The sequence below is a fragment of the Protopterus annectens genome, chromosome 3.part1 (assembly GCF_019279795.1).
Source record: "Protopterus annectens isolate FY-2018-M chromosome 3.part1, PAN1.0, whole genome shotgun sequence".
In the NCBI taxonomy this organism is placed as follows: Eukaryota; Metazoa; Chordata; order Ceratodontiformes; family Protopteridae; genus Protopterus; species Protopterus annectens.
The window spans coordinates 372,282,447-372,296,193 of record NC_056732.1 but is presented as its reverse complement, the minus strand read 5'-3'; the positions used below and the strand labels follow the sequence as shown (position 1 = coordinate 372,296,193).

The 13,747-nt window shown below is 40.5% G+C and overlaps 1 protein-coding gene across 1 annotated transcript in view; it reads left to right on the top strand.

Annotated features, from left to right (window-relative positions):
- The window catches only part of SCRN1 (secernin 1), a 1,291,976-nt gene extending 1,282,991 nt beyond the window's left edge, over positions 1-8,985 (top strand). The window contains exon 9 of the mRNA XM_044066834.1: positions 8,338-8,985. The gene's annotated coding sequence lies outside the window, so the exon portion shown is untranslated. The remainder of the gene's footprint in view (positions 1-8,337) is intronic.
- Positions 8,986-13,747: the final 4,762 nt, after the last annotated feature.

The following is a 13,747-nucleotide window of genomic DNA, read 5'->3' as shown; positions in this document are numbered from 1 at the left end:
GTCCTACATGAACTACAAGAGGAACTAATCCCTCAAATAAAACAGCTATACAATCTCAGCCTCACTACAGGATATGTGCCCACAGAATGGCATACAGCAACAGTGGTCCCACTCCACAAAGGTGGAGCCTCTATGGACCCTGGAAACTATCGCCCCATAAGCCTGACTAGCTTAGTCTGCAAGGCTATGGAGAGGATCATCATGGAGCTCATAAACAAAGACATTGGGGACCTACAGACACTAGATCCTACCCAGTTTGGCTTTGTCAAGGGCAGATCCTGCCTTTTGAACCTGGTTGACTTTTTGAAACAGTCACCAAAGCCATAGATGAAGGGAAGGTAGTCCACACAGCCTATCTGGACCTTGCAAAGGCATTTGACACAATACCCCACTCGGGCATCATAGATAAGCTATCCAGCTTAAATATAAACCCCTATGTCACAAGATGGGTCGCAAACTGGCTCAAAGACAGAACCCACAGAGTGAGAGTTGCTGGAGCCATGTCAGACTTGAAACCGGTCACAAGTGGCGTCCCACAGGGTTCTGTCCTGGGACCACTCTTGTTCGGTATATACTTTTCCGAGGTACAGGCAAACGTGGGAGGACTATGGCTCACCAAGTTCGCAGATGACTGCAAACTGGGCGCCATAATCAACTCTCCAGCTGACACAAACATCCTTCAAAAAGGTCTCAGAGAGACAGATAACTGGTGCCAGCGCCATGGTTTAAAGCTAAATGCCAAAAAATGTATAGTCATACCCTTTGGCAAAAACAATGTGCCCACAAATTACCACATAGGCGGAAACCCATTAAGTACAGAGAAAGTTATTAGGGACCTGGGGACCCAAGTTGATAGCAATCTCTCCTTTGAAAACCACATTGCCAAAGTGGTTAGAAAGACCTTCTACATAGCCCACCTCATCACGAAAGGTTTCACATCTAGATCAAGAGAGGTAATCGTGCCCTTTATTCATCCCTCATCAGGCCCATCATAGAATACAATGCCCCTTTTGGGATGTACCTTACCCGACACCTGCAGCAATTAGAAAGACCCCAAAAGTATCTCACCAAGAGGATCAAGGGTCTCAAACAGATGCCATATGCTGCTCGGTTAAAAACTCCAGCTCTACTCAGTTGCATACCGCCTACTTGAGGCGATCTATGCCTGACATACAAAGCTATGTCAAATCCAGAATTAATGGACATGCTCCACCTCAGTAAATCTAAATCCCTTAGAGCCACACGCTCGAGGGACTTGAACCTCAGCACAGAAATAAATAGAACTTGCTGGAGGGACAGGTTCATAACCCAGAGGCTCCCTTCGCTCTAGAATAGAATTCCAGTTCATGTGAGGCAGAGCACCTCACTGAATCTCTTCAAGAAGAATCTCGATAAGTGGATGGGGGATTGTAGGTTTGTCCCAGGGATTACTCCTGTGTCACTATTAGACAGAGGCACAGTAAACTAAACCTTAAAAAGGGCACAGTATACTCAAATCAAGGGGTGGCGTAAGCCATACAGAATCGGGCTAGGCTTATAATTGCCCCAGGGCAGATGGCCTAGTATGAACCTATGAACCTAAGAGGCTTTGGCCTGATATCATTACAACCCAGTTGGACTCGGATGTATCCATGGTGGTCTCAGATCCTGTTCGACCCAGCCAGAGGCTGGTATGGTGTCTGAGGTTCACATGTCCAAAAAGACTGAATATACTGATAATGGTGAGAAGGGGTACCTCATTTTGGAAGGACCCAAAGACGTGCTGCAGATCCTCATTAAAGAGGAAATTCGTGGATCGATCATCCCCATTCATCAGGGTTCAGATCCTCTACATTTAGTCAAAGTGGGCATCGCTTCCACAAAAAAGAAGCAAAAAAGTAAAAAAAAAATCCTTCCCAAGATGTCCAAAGAAAAAGACTGGATGGATTTTTTTACACAGCCTATTTAAGGCCATAAAGATACTCAGGCTACCATCCTTTGCAGAGGTTGCCACTACTGTTATTTCCCATCTTGCCCACAAAAGAAACAATTAGACATTTTTGATGATGAAGAGGATGAATCAAGCTCTGAACACTCTTCAGAATATTCCTCTCCAATCCATTTGCCACGTCAAGTGGCCTAGGGTGATGAAGATTCTGTTTCTCCTGACTCGCCAGTTAAAGAAACGTAATTTGGAAAAACTATTCTTAATATGATGAAGCATTTTGAATGAGAATCAAAACAGATTTCCGAAGTTGAACAGAGATACTATAACCTCTTAGTAGTAGTACCACTGCTCCTCCTACTGTTCCTCTTGTTCCAGAGGATTTCCTGGATGCTTTTGCATCCACTTCCACTCGACCAGCCCATCAGCACCTGAAAGGCCTGACAGGTTTTATAAGATATATGAGAATATGACATTTCTGTACAAATTCCTGTAGTAGACACCTCTGTGTTTCCCATTTCAGCAGACAAGTCCTTGAAGTTACTACCTGCTGCCAATTCTCTTTCTTGAGATAAAGATAGCAGGGCAATGGACAAATTTGGAAAAAGGTTCATACATTCTCCACACTTGCTTTTAGAGCTCTGACTTGTCAGACTCAAAGGATTAAATATTTGTTGTTTATCTTCAGCAATTTTAATAGAACTTTGCCTTCCCCTGAAGAACCTACCAGGTGGCATCCCAGGTTGTCTTCTAAACAAACTAAAACATGAACTAGCATTACCATTAAGTACCTTATTCAATCACAGCCTAACCACTAGCTTTGTTCCTGCAGAATGGAGAACAGCAGTAGTTATTCCCCTCTACAAAGGTGGCTTAGCAACAGACCTAGGGAATTATAGCCATAGAATGTATCATCATGGACCTCATAAATAAAGACATAGGCAACCACCAAACCCTGGATCTGACCCAATTCGACTTCATCAGGGGCAGATCCTGCCAGTTAAACCTGGTGGATTTCTTTGAAAATGTGGCCAGGGCCATTGATGAAGGCAAATCTGTGCACACAGCATACCTCAACTTGGAAAAGGCCTTTGACACAATCCCACACACGGGCATTACTGATAAATTTAGCAAAATGAATGTAAACCCCTTTGTTGTAAGTTAGGTTGTCAGCTGGCTCACAAACCAGTCACACACTTTCAAAACGGGTGCCTCTACATCAACCAGCAGACCTGTCACCAGTGGGGTGCCACAAGGGTCAGCGTTGGGCCCCCTACTGTTTGGTATATACTTCTCAGAAGTTCAGGCCAAAATTAAGGGGCTGTGGCTGACCAAGTTTGTGAACAAGTGCAAACTAAGTGCAATTATTGAATCCCGAAATGATGTCAGTATACTTCAGGAGGATCTTAATGTAGACCAACGACTGGTTGTCTTAGTCACGGTCTCAAACTGAATGCAAAGAAATGTATTATCATTCCCTTCAGTAAAAACAATGTCCTTTCACACTATCAAATGAAGACCCATACCCTATGTACCTATGAAGTGGTAAGAGATCTGGGATCACAAGTAGACAGTGACCTTTACTTTGACCACCATGTGTCAAATGTAGTAAGGAAGGCTTTCTAGATAGCACACTTGATTAACAAAGGCATCGCCTCTAGAGCAAAGGGGTTATAACTCCTCTGTTCTTGTCACTAATCAGGTCCATAATTGAGTATAATGCCCCTTTTGGCATGTACCATACAAAGCACATGCAGCAATTGGAGAGCCCTCAGAGGTTTCTAACTAAGAAGATCAAGGGACTCCAGCATGTGCCTTATAGAGACCGACTAAAGTCCCTGTCACTATGCTCAGTATCATGTAGACTTCTTAGGGGAGACTTATGCCTGGCTTACAGAGCAATCCCCAACTCAAACCTAATGAATTTGCTGCACATCCATAAATCAAACAAGACTAGAGCTACCTGTTCCAGAGACTTAAATATAACCTGTGACTTGAATAGGATGTGCTGGAGGGACAGATTTGTCTCCCAGTGACTGCCGCATCTTTGGAATAGGCTGCCAATTCATGTAAAGCAGAGCACTTCTGTGACACTGTTCAAAAGGAACCTGGACGAGTGGATGGGGCACTGTAAATTCTTACCGGAGATAGCTCCCACACCCCTCCTGGGCATGGGCAGTCATTACTAAATACAATCCTAGGTAATGGCTAGAGTATCTATGGTATTACACTGGAATGAAATGGCTAGGCTTGAAATTACTTCTGGGTCGATAACCTAATAACCTGTTATGATCCTGTCACAATAAGCTTTATCTTTGGTGGCTGTGGCTTCCCAAGTAGCTGGGTACAGTGTTAAATTCAGCTATGATGCAGTAGATGCCTCCTCCAGGGCAGCTGCTACAGGTTCTGTGATCAGGAGGTATACTTGGCTACGTTCTCAGCCCCTTCCAGAAGATATTGTTTGGTCCAGATGCTGCCAGACTTTTCAAACAATTGTGGGAACAAGGTAAAATTATGAAGGACTGTAGAGAGATCATTATTACTTCTGTGCTAAGATACCAAAATAATTACCTTGCAAAGCCCACTTCCTTCACTTGCAGGGAATCCAGGCCTTCTCATAAAGCCAAAAAAATACATAGTAAAAGATTCCAGGACAAACAAGACAGGAACTCCAGATATGGTAGGCCTCCTTACCAGACAAGTCCACCCAACTACCTTCTTTTCCCCTCTCCCACCCTCAGTCCATCCTTTCCCCAGTCCAAGAACCTTAGATCATCCCTAAAAAAATGGCTACTCATTACTTCAGACAAATGGCTGCTCTCAATCATTCAAAAGGGATACAGTATGACCTAGGAAGTAGTTCCTCCTTTCACTGACATCCCTCCTCCTCCACCAAAGGAGAAGCAGTAGCTATATCCCATTATTCAAACATTGCTAATTTAAGGCACAATAGAACCAGTGCCTCTGTTGTATGTGGGGAAAGGAATCCATTACAGACTATTCATTGTCCCAAGAAAAGGAGGAGACTGGAGACCAATTATAGATTTCTCCACCCTTACCACATTTTTCCTTGTTCCAGCTTTCAAGATGTTCTCTCTGCAGCCTCTACTTCTATTAATCCTTCCTCAAACCTTCCTGGTGCCTTTGGACCTAAAGGATGCCTATCTCCATATTTCTATTCAGCCAGCTTACAGAACATTTCTGAGGTTTTCTACTGGCTTATCACATTTTCAGTTCTCTGTTTTACCTTTTGGACACCCTACACTCCCTAGAGTCTTTACAAAGTGCCTCACTCCAGTAATTGCTTACTACAGGACTCATTACGTCCATTTATTCTTTTATCTGGACAGCTTGTTAAACAGGCCCCTTCTCACCACACACTCTTGACTCATCTGAAATTCGCCATGGCCTTAATTCAGACTCTGTGTTTCACAGTCAATCTGAAAAAAAAAACAGCATTCCTACTTACCCAAGACCTAGTTTTCTTGTGTAGGCTAGACACAAAACCCATGCAGGCTTTCCTTCCACCAAACTTGCAGAGCCTAACCATTTGAGTTCTTTCTCTTCTTCCCTTTGAGTCCTTTACTGCTAGGAAGATCCTCAAAATACTAGGATACATGGCAGCAACAATCCTCATGGTCCCCTTTGCCAAACTCCATATGAGGATGATCTGGTGAAACCTGAAAACTACTTGGTCTCAACATTCTCATCACCTGAACACAGGTTTCTCTCCTGCCTTGCCTAAAGAAGGAAGTACTGTGGTGGATATCTCAAATAAAGCTAAACCCAGTCTTCCCTTCAAACTGCAGTCAACACAACAGAAGATTCACACAGAAGCATCATTAGAGGCATGAGGAGCATGGACAGACAGCCTGAGAGTTCAGGGGCAATGGCCTACAAATCTAAGATCAGATCAGTCTCAAGAAGATGAGAGCACTAATACAGGCCCTGCAGATTTTCTCTCACTCCTAGGAAACCAGGTCCATTAATAGTATTCACAGACAATACAATAGTCATGTGGTACATAGACAAGCAGTGGGACACCAGATCCTACCAGTTGTACACACTGTCTCTTAGCATAGATGCAGGACACAAAAGCAAGCCACTCTCTCCAAGAGGTTTAAGTTCCCTCATAGGACAATGCCCTGGCAGACTTTTGAAGCAGTTCAAGGGAAGATCCCCATGAATGGATCCTAAACAACATAGTCCATAAATGAGTGTTTGCTCAGATAAATTGTTTTGCCTCCGTTGACAACAAACAACTTCCACTCTTTTGTACCAAGCCTACTGTTCTCAGACAGATGCAGTATCCTTCACTTGGAGAGGGAGGTTCTTATATTCCTTCCCTCTACTTCCTCTTCTTCCCAAGGTCCCTATCAAAGATCCAAAGAGAATACCCAAAGATCTTACTGGTGACTTCCTTTTGGCCATGGCAACACTGGCTCCCCCTTCTTTTCCATCTAGCCAATGGCCATCACCAGAAGCTTCTCTCAACAGTGGATTTGCTCACACATTAGAAGGGCTCACTACTTCATCTCATCCTATCATCCCTCAGCCTGACATTATGAATACCAGGATTCTGCTCATTTTTGACACCAGGGTAATACAGGAGACAAGAAAACTTGCTACCTACATCTGTTATATAAATAGAAAACATTTTAGTTGATTTGAAACTATACCTCAGGAAACTCAATTTTAAGATTCTTTTCAAAGAATCAGATGTTGACTGTGAAACACATGTGTTATGTAGAAGTAGCATTCTGACACCCCCCCCCCCGCCTTTACTTTTATTTAAAACGTTATGCGAGTATGATTTTAGAATGTGAACTGTAACACAAGCCAATACTTTAATGCAGGTGTAATTCAGATATTGACAAACAAAACCACTTCAAAAACGGTCAAAATTTATTGCTGCAAAGCTTTCGGGTTAAACACCCTTCCTCAGTGCTATTAACTAACATTCAATCCATAGAATTTAAATAGGAGCATCTTACAAATGCGTGGTATCAGCCAGCATATCACAAAACCCCTAAAACCCTTCCCCACATCTAAAACATGAATTAAGAAACAGTCAAGAAATCCAATAAAACATATTTCAAAAACCTGGGTAACAATATTAAAATAATATCTGACAACAATATGTTAGGTACTACGGACAATAAATTACAGATTTTCCCTCTGTCTTTTCATTAATATGGGTTTTAAGCTAACTGCACTGTTTATACCTGGTTTAAAATCAACCTGTAACCTTATTATCCATTCTTATTCTTTTATTTCTAAAATATTGTTCATATCCCCACCTTTATTTCCCTTAGACACAGTATCTATTACTCTAAATTTAAAATAATGTTCCTGATCATTTTCTGTTAAATGTTTGCTTAAGGCATTTGTGGTGATATTCCTTCTAATATCTGACTTGTGCTCCACTATGTCATGATTCACCTCACAAGCTTTGTTCTTACGGTGAATTGTTGACATCCATATCTTGAACACATAGCAAGGTGTTTATAATCACAGAGCTGATCATAATTTAATGTTTTTAACATTTGTTATTTTGCTGTTTGAATTTTGACAGTGCAGTTTTAAACTTCTGTAAACTGCTGAAGTTGCCAGAGTATGTACAGAGCCAGCAAGTGATTTGTTCCTTTCTCATTCCTGCCTTCTATTAAGTTCTGTGTGTTGAACTACTGAGGCTTAGAATGCAGAGACTGCATGCACTAAAAGTGGAAATACTATACCTGCTTAAAGGATGTGCTACCTCAGAGTATTTCCCTGTTCATTGGTACAATGATCTTGGAATAATTATATGCCAGTGGCAGGAGTGTTTGAGGTGCAGCCCCAGTTTAGGAGGTATGCTTTAATGGTTATACAGTGAGTTCTGATCTTTATTGTATTTCTTGTACAATCACATTTTACTTTTTGATGTTGTAGTTCTCACAGTTAAGTGCTGCCCTTCTAGGGATCCGGTTTAGCATATCTTTTAGGAAGGTAATACTTTATGTTGCATCTGTAAGAAGCGCTTTTCATCCAGCCATATTGTAGGAATGATGGACAATGAAGGGCACTGGTATGTAATTCAGATAGAATGTCACCAAGTAATATGTGTAAACTCCATGACTGCACTCTTCTTTGCTAAATATACTGCTTCCTAGGTATGTTTCATTTGTCGTTTATAGACAGACTACTGATAACTACCTTATATGTACATTATATATGTCTTTAAACAGATTTTTGGCACAGTATGAATTAGAAGTGAAGTAAATACAGTTCTGCTTACAAAAAAAATGGCATTTATGTTTCTGCAGTATTGTTTGTTATAATAAACAGATACTGTATTAAAACTATGCTGTAAACAAATTAAGTACTGTCCACAACTAAAACTAATTTTTGTATTGTTTTTCTTTTTCACTTAGGAAGAATACAATTAGCTTTTGGAGAAGATGGCAAAGTTCTTCATGCCTTGAAAGACACACAATGTAGCTGAATTTCAGGGAATAAAAAAAAATATTTCCAGTAATTCTTGATGAAATATTCTTTTTGTCATTTCTGAATTGAAACTGCTTTTCTTCTCATGTCATGCATTCCTTGTTCTTGTTGTGAATTAGTGATAGATGGAGGAAACAGGCTGGTTGCTAACTGTGCATGTGACAGCTATTGGAAAGAATGTTTCATATGTCTGTGGTTGCATCAGTAATTCATTTTAGGGATTAGTATGTCTGTGTGTGTGTAATCAGATACAAAATCGTAGCCTCAAGGTTTATAAATCCTGTGTTCATTCTGAAGCCAAGTAGCTGATTTGCAATAGGTTTCAATGTTTCCCATGTTCACATTTATCACAAAGCATGCAGTATGGCACAGCAGTGCCTGGTTTCGGTGGCTACATCATCCAACACATTCAGTAGTAAATATGGTACTGTGAATGGATTTCTTTCAGAGCTTACTATATAGAGCTTCTGGACCTAACCCATGCATATAGCTAGAATTCAAATTGATCTTTTTCTTATAATAATAAGATGGTTCTGAATACCTAATTAATTTAATAAAGATTGTTTTAAAAACGAGGTTACTGGTAGTGTGTTTTGTCAATAAAGGCAGCCACTCCTAAATTTGTTTTGAAATAAATCTGTATATCTTAAATCTATCTTTCTCTCTCTCTATATAAATATATATATATATATATATATATATATATATATATATATATATATATATATATGTGCATGTGTGTGCACACATGCGTGTGATTGTTTCAACATTAAATCATTATTTAATGCTAAAACTGCTCTTTATAATGTAACCATATTGTGCGATATACAATGAAATATTTTTCTTTTTCTTTTTTTCCATTTGTAACTATAAGGGCTCCGCACAGCTTCTATACAGTTTTGGGGACCGTTTTGCCCTATATACTGTACTGTTTGACTGCTTGCTTTGTACTGTGTCATTTGCCCTTTGCTTAGGTTAATTACCGGCTTAGCAGCTGTAAGCTGCTTTTTGGGACGCGTAAGTCTCTTTTTATGTTGTCGCCAGCTTACTTTAGTCTGAGTATACAGGGCTCGACTGTTGCACTTTGCTGGACTAGTCTGCTCTCCAGATGTCATATTAAAAGGTCGCCAATGAACATATATCGTTGAAGGTCTTTATTTCTCTTTCAAGGTGGATCAATGGTCCTACTAGAGCCTTTAGCTTAATTACTGGCTTAGCAGTTATTTTTCTTTTCTGTCTGTCTCTATAAGGGCACCACACAGTTATTATATTGTTCTGAAAACTGTTTTGAAAACTGTTCAGCACAAGTTATTGCACAGCATGAACATATTGTAGTTTACTGTGTTAGTATATTGAGTACTATATATTGCACTATTAGAGATTGTATAGTATTACTTTATCATTTACCCCTTGCTTTCTGCTGCTTATATTTGGCTCTACTGCTGTATAGCCCTGTCCTCTCAAATGGACTAGGGTCACTGATAGCATGCTGAACTGCTGAATGATGTTTTGTTCTATTTAATGGAGCCTATATTGCCTAACTTGTATTGTTCATAGCATAATGTCTGCTGCTTTCCATTGTTAATCCCCTAAACCTAATCTTCCTCTACATACTTGCTCCAGCCTCATTTAACCATAGCCTCTCTGTACTACTGTGCTTTGTTACACCGTCCCTTCTTCTCTAAACATCCCTTTCCTGTGACCTTTCCCCTCTATATCTGCAATATTAACTAACTCAGCATTGTCTCCCTCTCCTCTACAGTAATCCATCCTGGGTGCTTCCCTCCCTGCTTTAAACGCAAAAGGAATACCTCTGGCCATCACCTGAAGACTCCCTGAATTGGCCAGCTTGCCTGGTACTTAGAAAAATACTACTGAGAAGACCCCCCCCCCCCAACAAGATTGTGTAAATGTATGTTGCTTAGCACTAATTAAATGTAGACGTGATGTACTATCCATAGAGTTAGTCTGCCCTCCCGTGTGTGCATCCTAGCAGCCTACCACAGACTGTTTGCCCTCTCCCCCTCCTGTTATCACTACCCTAGAATATATTTAAACCGAAGACTGGTCCAACAGTCCCTTGCTATCTCCTTCTACCATTAGGTGGCAGCATCTACCAATATAAATCCCAGATATTCTTTATAATCCCAACAAGTTTTATTTTTTCACAAACGGTTCTGAGTTAATATCCTTAGACTGTAAATATCCCCCCCCCCCCTGCTAAACCACCCCCTCTAAAGGCAGCCTTCATTTTCTGGCTGGAAATACTTAGCTCATACCTTCCAACTACACCCTTTAAACTGCTCTTTGCTGATACCTTTTCTGTCATACTCACCTCTCCATCACTCGACCTAACAAAATAAACCCTCCCAGATCTACTATAGATTGGATCCTAGTCTCAGATCCAAATAAAATAACCAATTCTGACACAATTCCTGATACCTTTAGTGACCACCTCCCAGCCTTTATGCATCACTCAACTAGTTCCTCCCCACACCAGCATCAGTACATTCAAACTCGTAACCTCAGTAGCTTCAACCCAACTACTTTCTCAAATACTTTCAAACAAATGAACTGGCAAATTCTAAACATCCTTCCTCTTGACAAGGCTATAGAATACTTCAACTCTGTCTTCCTTGATACTTTAAACTCACTAGCCCCACTAAGAAACAAAATGATAAAAACTAAAACTGATCCTTGGCTATCCAAAGAGACAAAACAGATGATGCACCAAAGGACAAACTATGGAAGCTTTACCAAAACAATAAACTGGCCAATATCTTACTCCAATATAAACAGCTCTGCAACCGTGTAAAATGACTAATCACCAAAGACGCAAAATCCAACTATATCAAACTTCAGTCCAATAACAATAAAACCCCCCAAACATTCTGTAACTCAGTAATCACACTCCTCAGTCCAGGCTCCATGAATAATCCCTGTCCTGATCCAAGTAAATCTGACCTCAAACTAGGCTCTGAATTTAACTAATTTTTCATAGAAACTATTACTACCCTCACCAAGGCAGTTCCCAATAATAACCCAACTGCTCTACACTGTCCCCCTTCTAACTCACCTCATCTGTTTGAACTCAAACCCATCTCCACTAACTTTATAAAAAAACTTTTGTCCAAACTTAAACCTTGCTCTAACACTCCCGACAATATTCCCTCTTCCTTCCTAAAATGTGCCACTGATGGCATTGCTCTCCCAATCAGCATCATTAACTGATCCATAAAATAATCATACATCCCCAAACTCTGGCGCTCAGCTTACATTCTTCCTCTTCATAAAGGAGCCAAAAATACCAGCATCTCAAACTTTCGCCACATTGTTTGCTCTCACCAATATCCAAAATCCTAGAAAAATACATCCACCTCCAACTTGTGCCTTTCCTGACCCAAAACAATCTTCTCACTCCTACCCAGCATGGCTTCCGTCCAGGCCATAGCACAATAACCGCTCTACTCTCTTTCCTAGAAACTGTCAATCAAGCCCGAATTTCAGGACACTTTCTACTGTTTTACTCGATCTGTCTAAAGCCTTTGATACTGTTTCCTACAAGCACATTCTCTGTCATCTCTCAAACCTTAATCTCTCACATAATGCTTTATCCTGGTTCTCCAGCTATCTATCAGACAGATCACAGGCAGTCAAATGGAAGAACTCCATCTCTTCCTTCCTAACTACCCCAACTGGCGTACCACAGGGATCCATCCTTGGGCCACTGCTTTTTAACATCTTCATCAATAATTTTCACACTGCTATTCCTGATGCTAAAATCATTAAATACGCAGATGATTCAACCTTAGTCTACTCTGCCTCAAACCTCTCTGAATTGCTGACCGAAAGCCAAACTGCCTTCTCATCAACTGAAAACTGGATGCACCAAAACCACCTCTTTCTCAATGCAACAAAATCAGAGATTCTACTATTCCTTCCCACAAAGACCCTCTCCTATGATAAAAATAACTTCAAAGTCTATAGTCAAACCAACTCACCTATAGAAGTGGTCCCCTCTGCCAAACTACTTGGCATTACTGTAGATGAACACCTCAAGTTTGATATTCATATCCAATAAAATATTAAGAAAACCCACCAAAAGCTAGGTATGCTGTATAGGAATAATCACTTTCTCTCCAACTCTACCAGGCAAACTCTGGCTTCGACTTATCTTATTCCTTCCTTATTATATGGAGCCCCCTTTCCTAACCAGCCTGTCCTCCTCTGTCACCTTTAAACTAGAAAACTGCTACAAAAAAATATCTAAATTTGCCTCTAAATCTAAAAATGCCACCATTCACTGCCTAACTCTACAATCCCTGAATTGGCTTAAACTCCCAAACTACCCAGACTATCTCCAACTCACTACTGCATATAGACTCATATTTCACCCAACAAAATGTCCCGGTCTAACTAACATCCTTCCCCCTTATATACCCAACAGAGCTCTCAGATCTGAAAATCAGAACTTAATTACTATCCATAAACCTAAACGTCCTGCTGGCCAACTTCTCCTACCTTTCTCACTAGGCAAAAAATGGAATTCTCTTTCCTCCACACTAAGAACCATACCAAACTCAGAAAACTTCAAAACCCAACTATTCAAACACCTGTCCACTAAATGGAAATGTACCTGCCTTCACCCAACCTAATCAAAGGGGGTTCTCTCTCTGGTTCCCAAGCTCTACAACTCTCATAGTTATCTTCCTATGAGCCTATCTAAGTTCTCAACAATGTCTATAGCTTCTCTCTAAGCTCTCAACAACTCCTACAAGTACCCTCACACAGCTCAACCTTGTAAATATTGTAAATAGCATTCTACAGTTGATGTGTGTATGTAAAGCATATTTACATTTTCTGAAAAGGTTTGTATGTAAACTGTTTCCACACGTAACACATATCTGTTTTCCTTAAATGAAACTGTATGATCCCTACCTTCAAACTTAATGAATTTGTTAACTATGCATGATATTGAATGCATTTATGAGTAACTATTGGGTGGCTTAATGGCCAAGGTGTTTGCCTTACAAACACAAGGTGCAGGGTTTGAGTCTCACAAGGGATAATTGTCTAAGCTTAAAATGGCTTGCAAGGGCAGTTAGCTTAACACTAAACTATGAACCTACAAACATATTATCTTTAATATTAACTATCGGTTGCATCTAAATTGTATAATGCATCTTGGAGCTTTTCTCCCCGGGCCTCCAGTGAAAATGGGTCAATTTGGCCTAGTGGACTTCCCCGGTAATCAAACTGCAAATAAATAAATAAATCTGGCATCTAAATGCAATACTGTGGAGCCTCTTAAGAATTTTAAACCAGACTGAAGAAGTG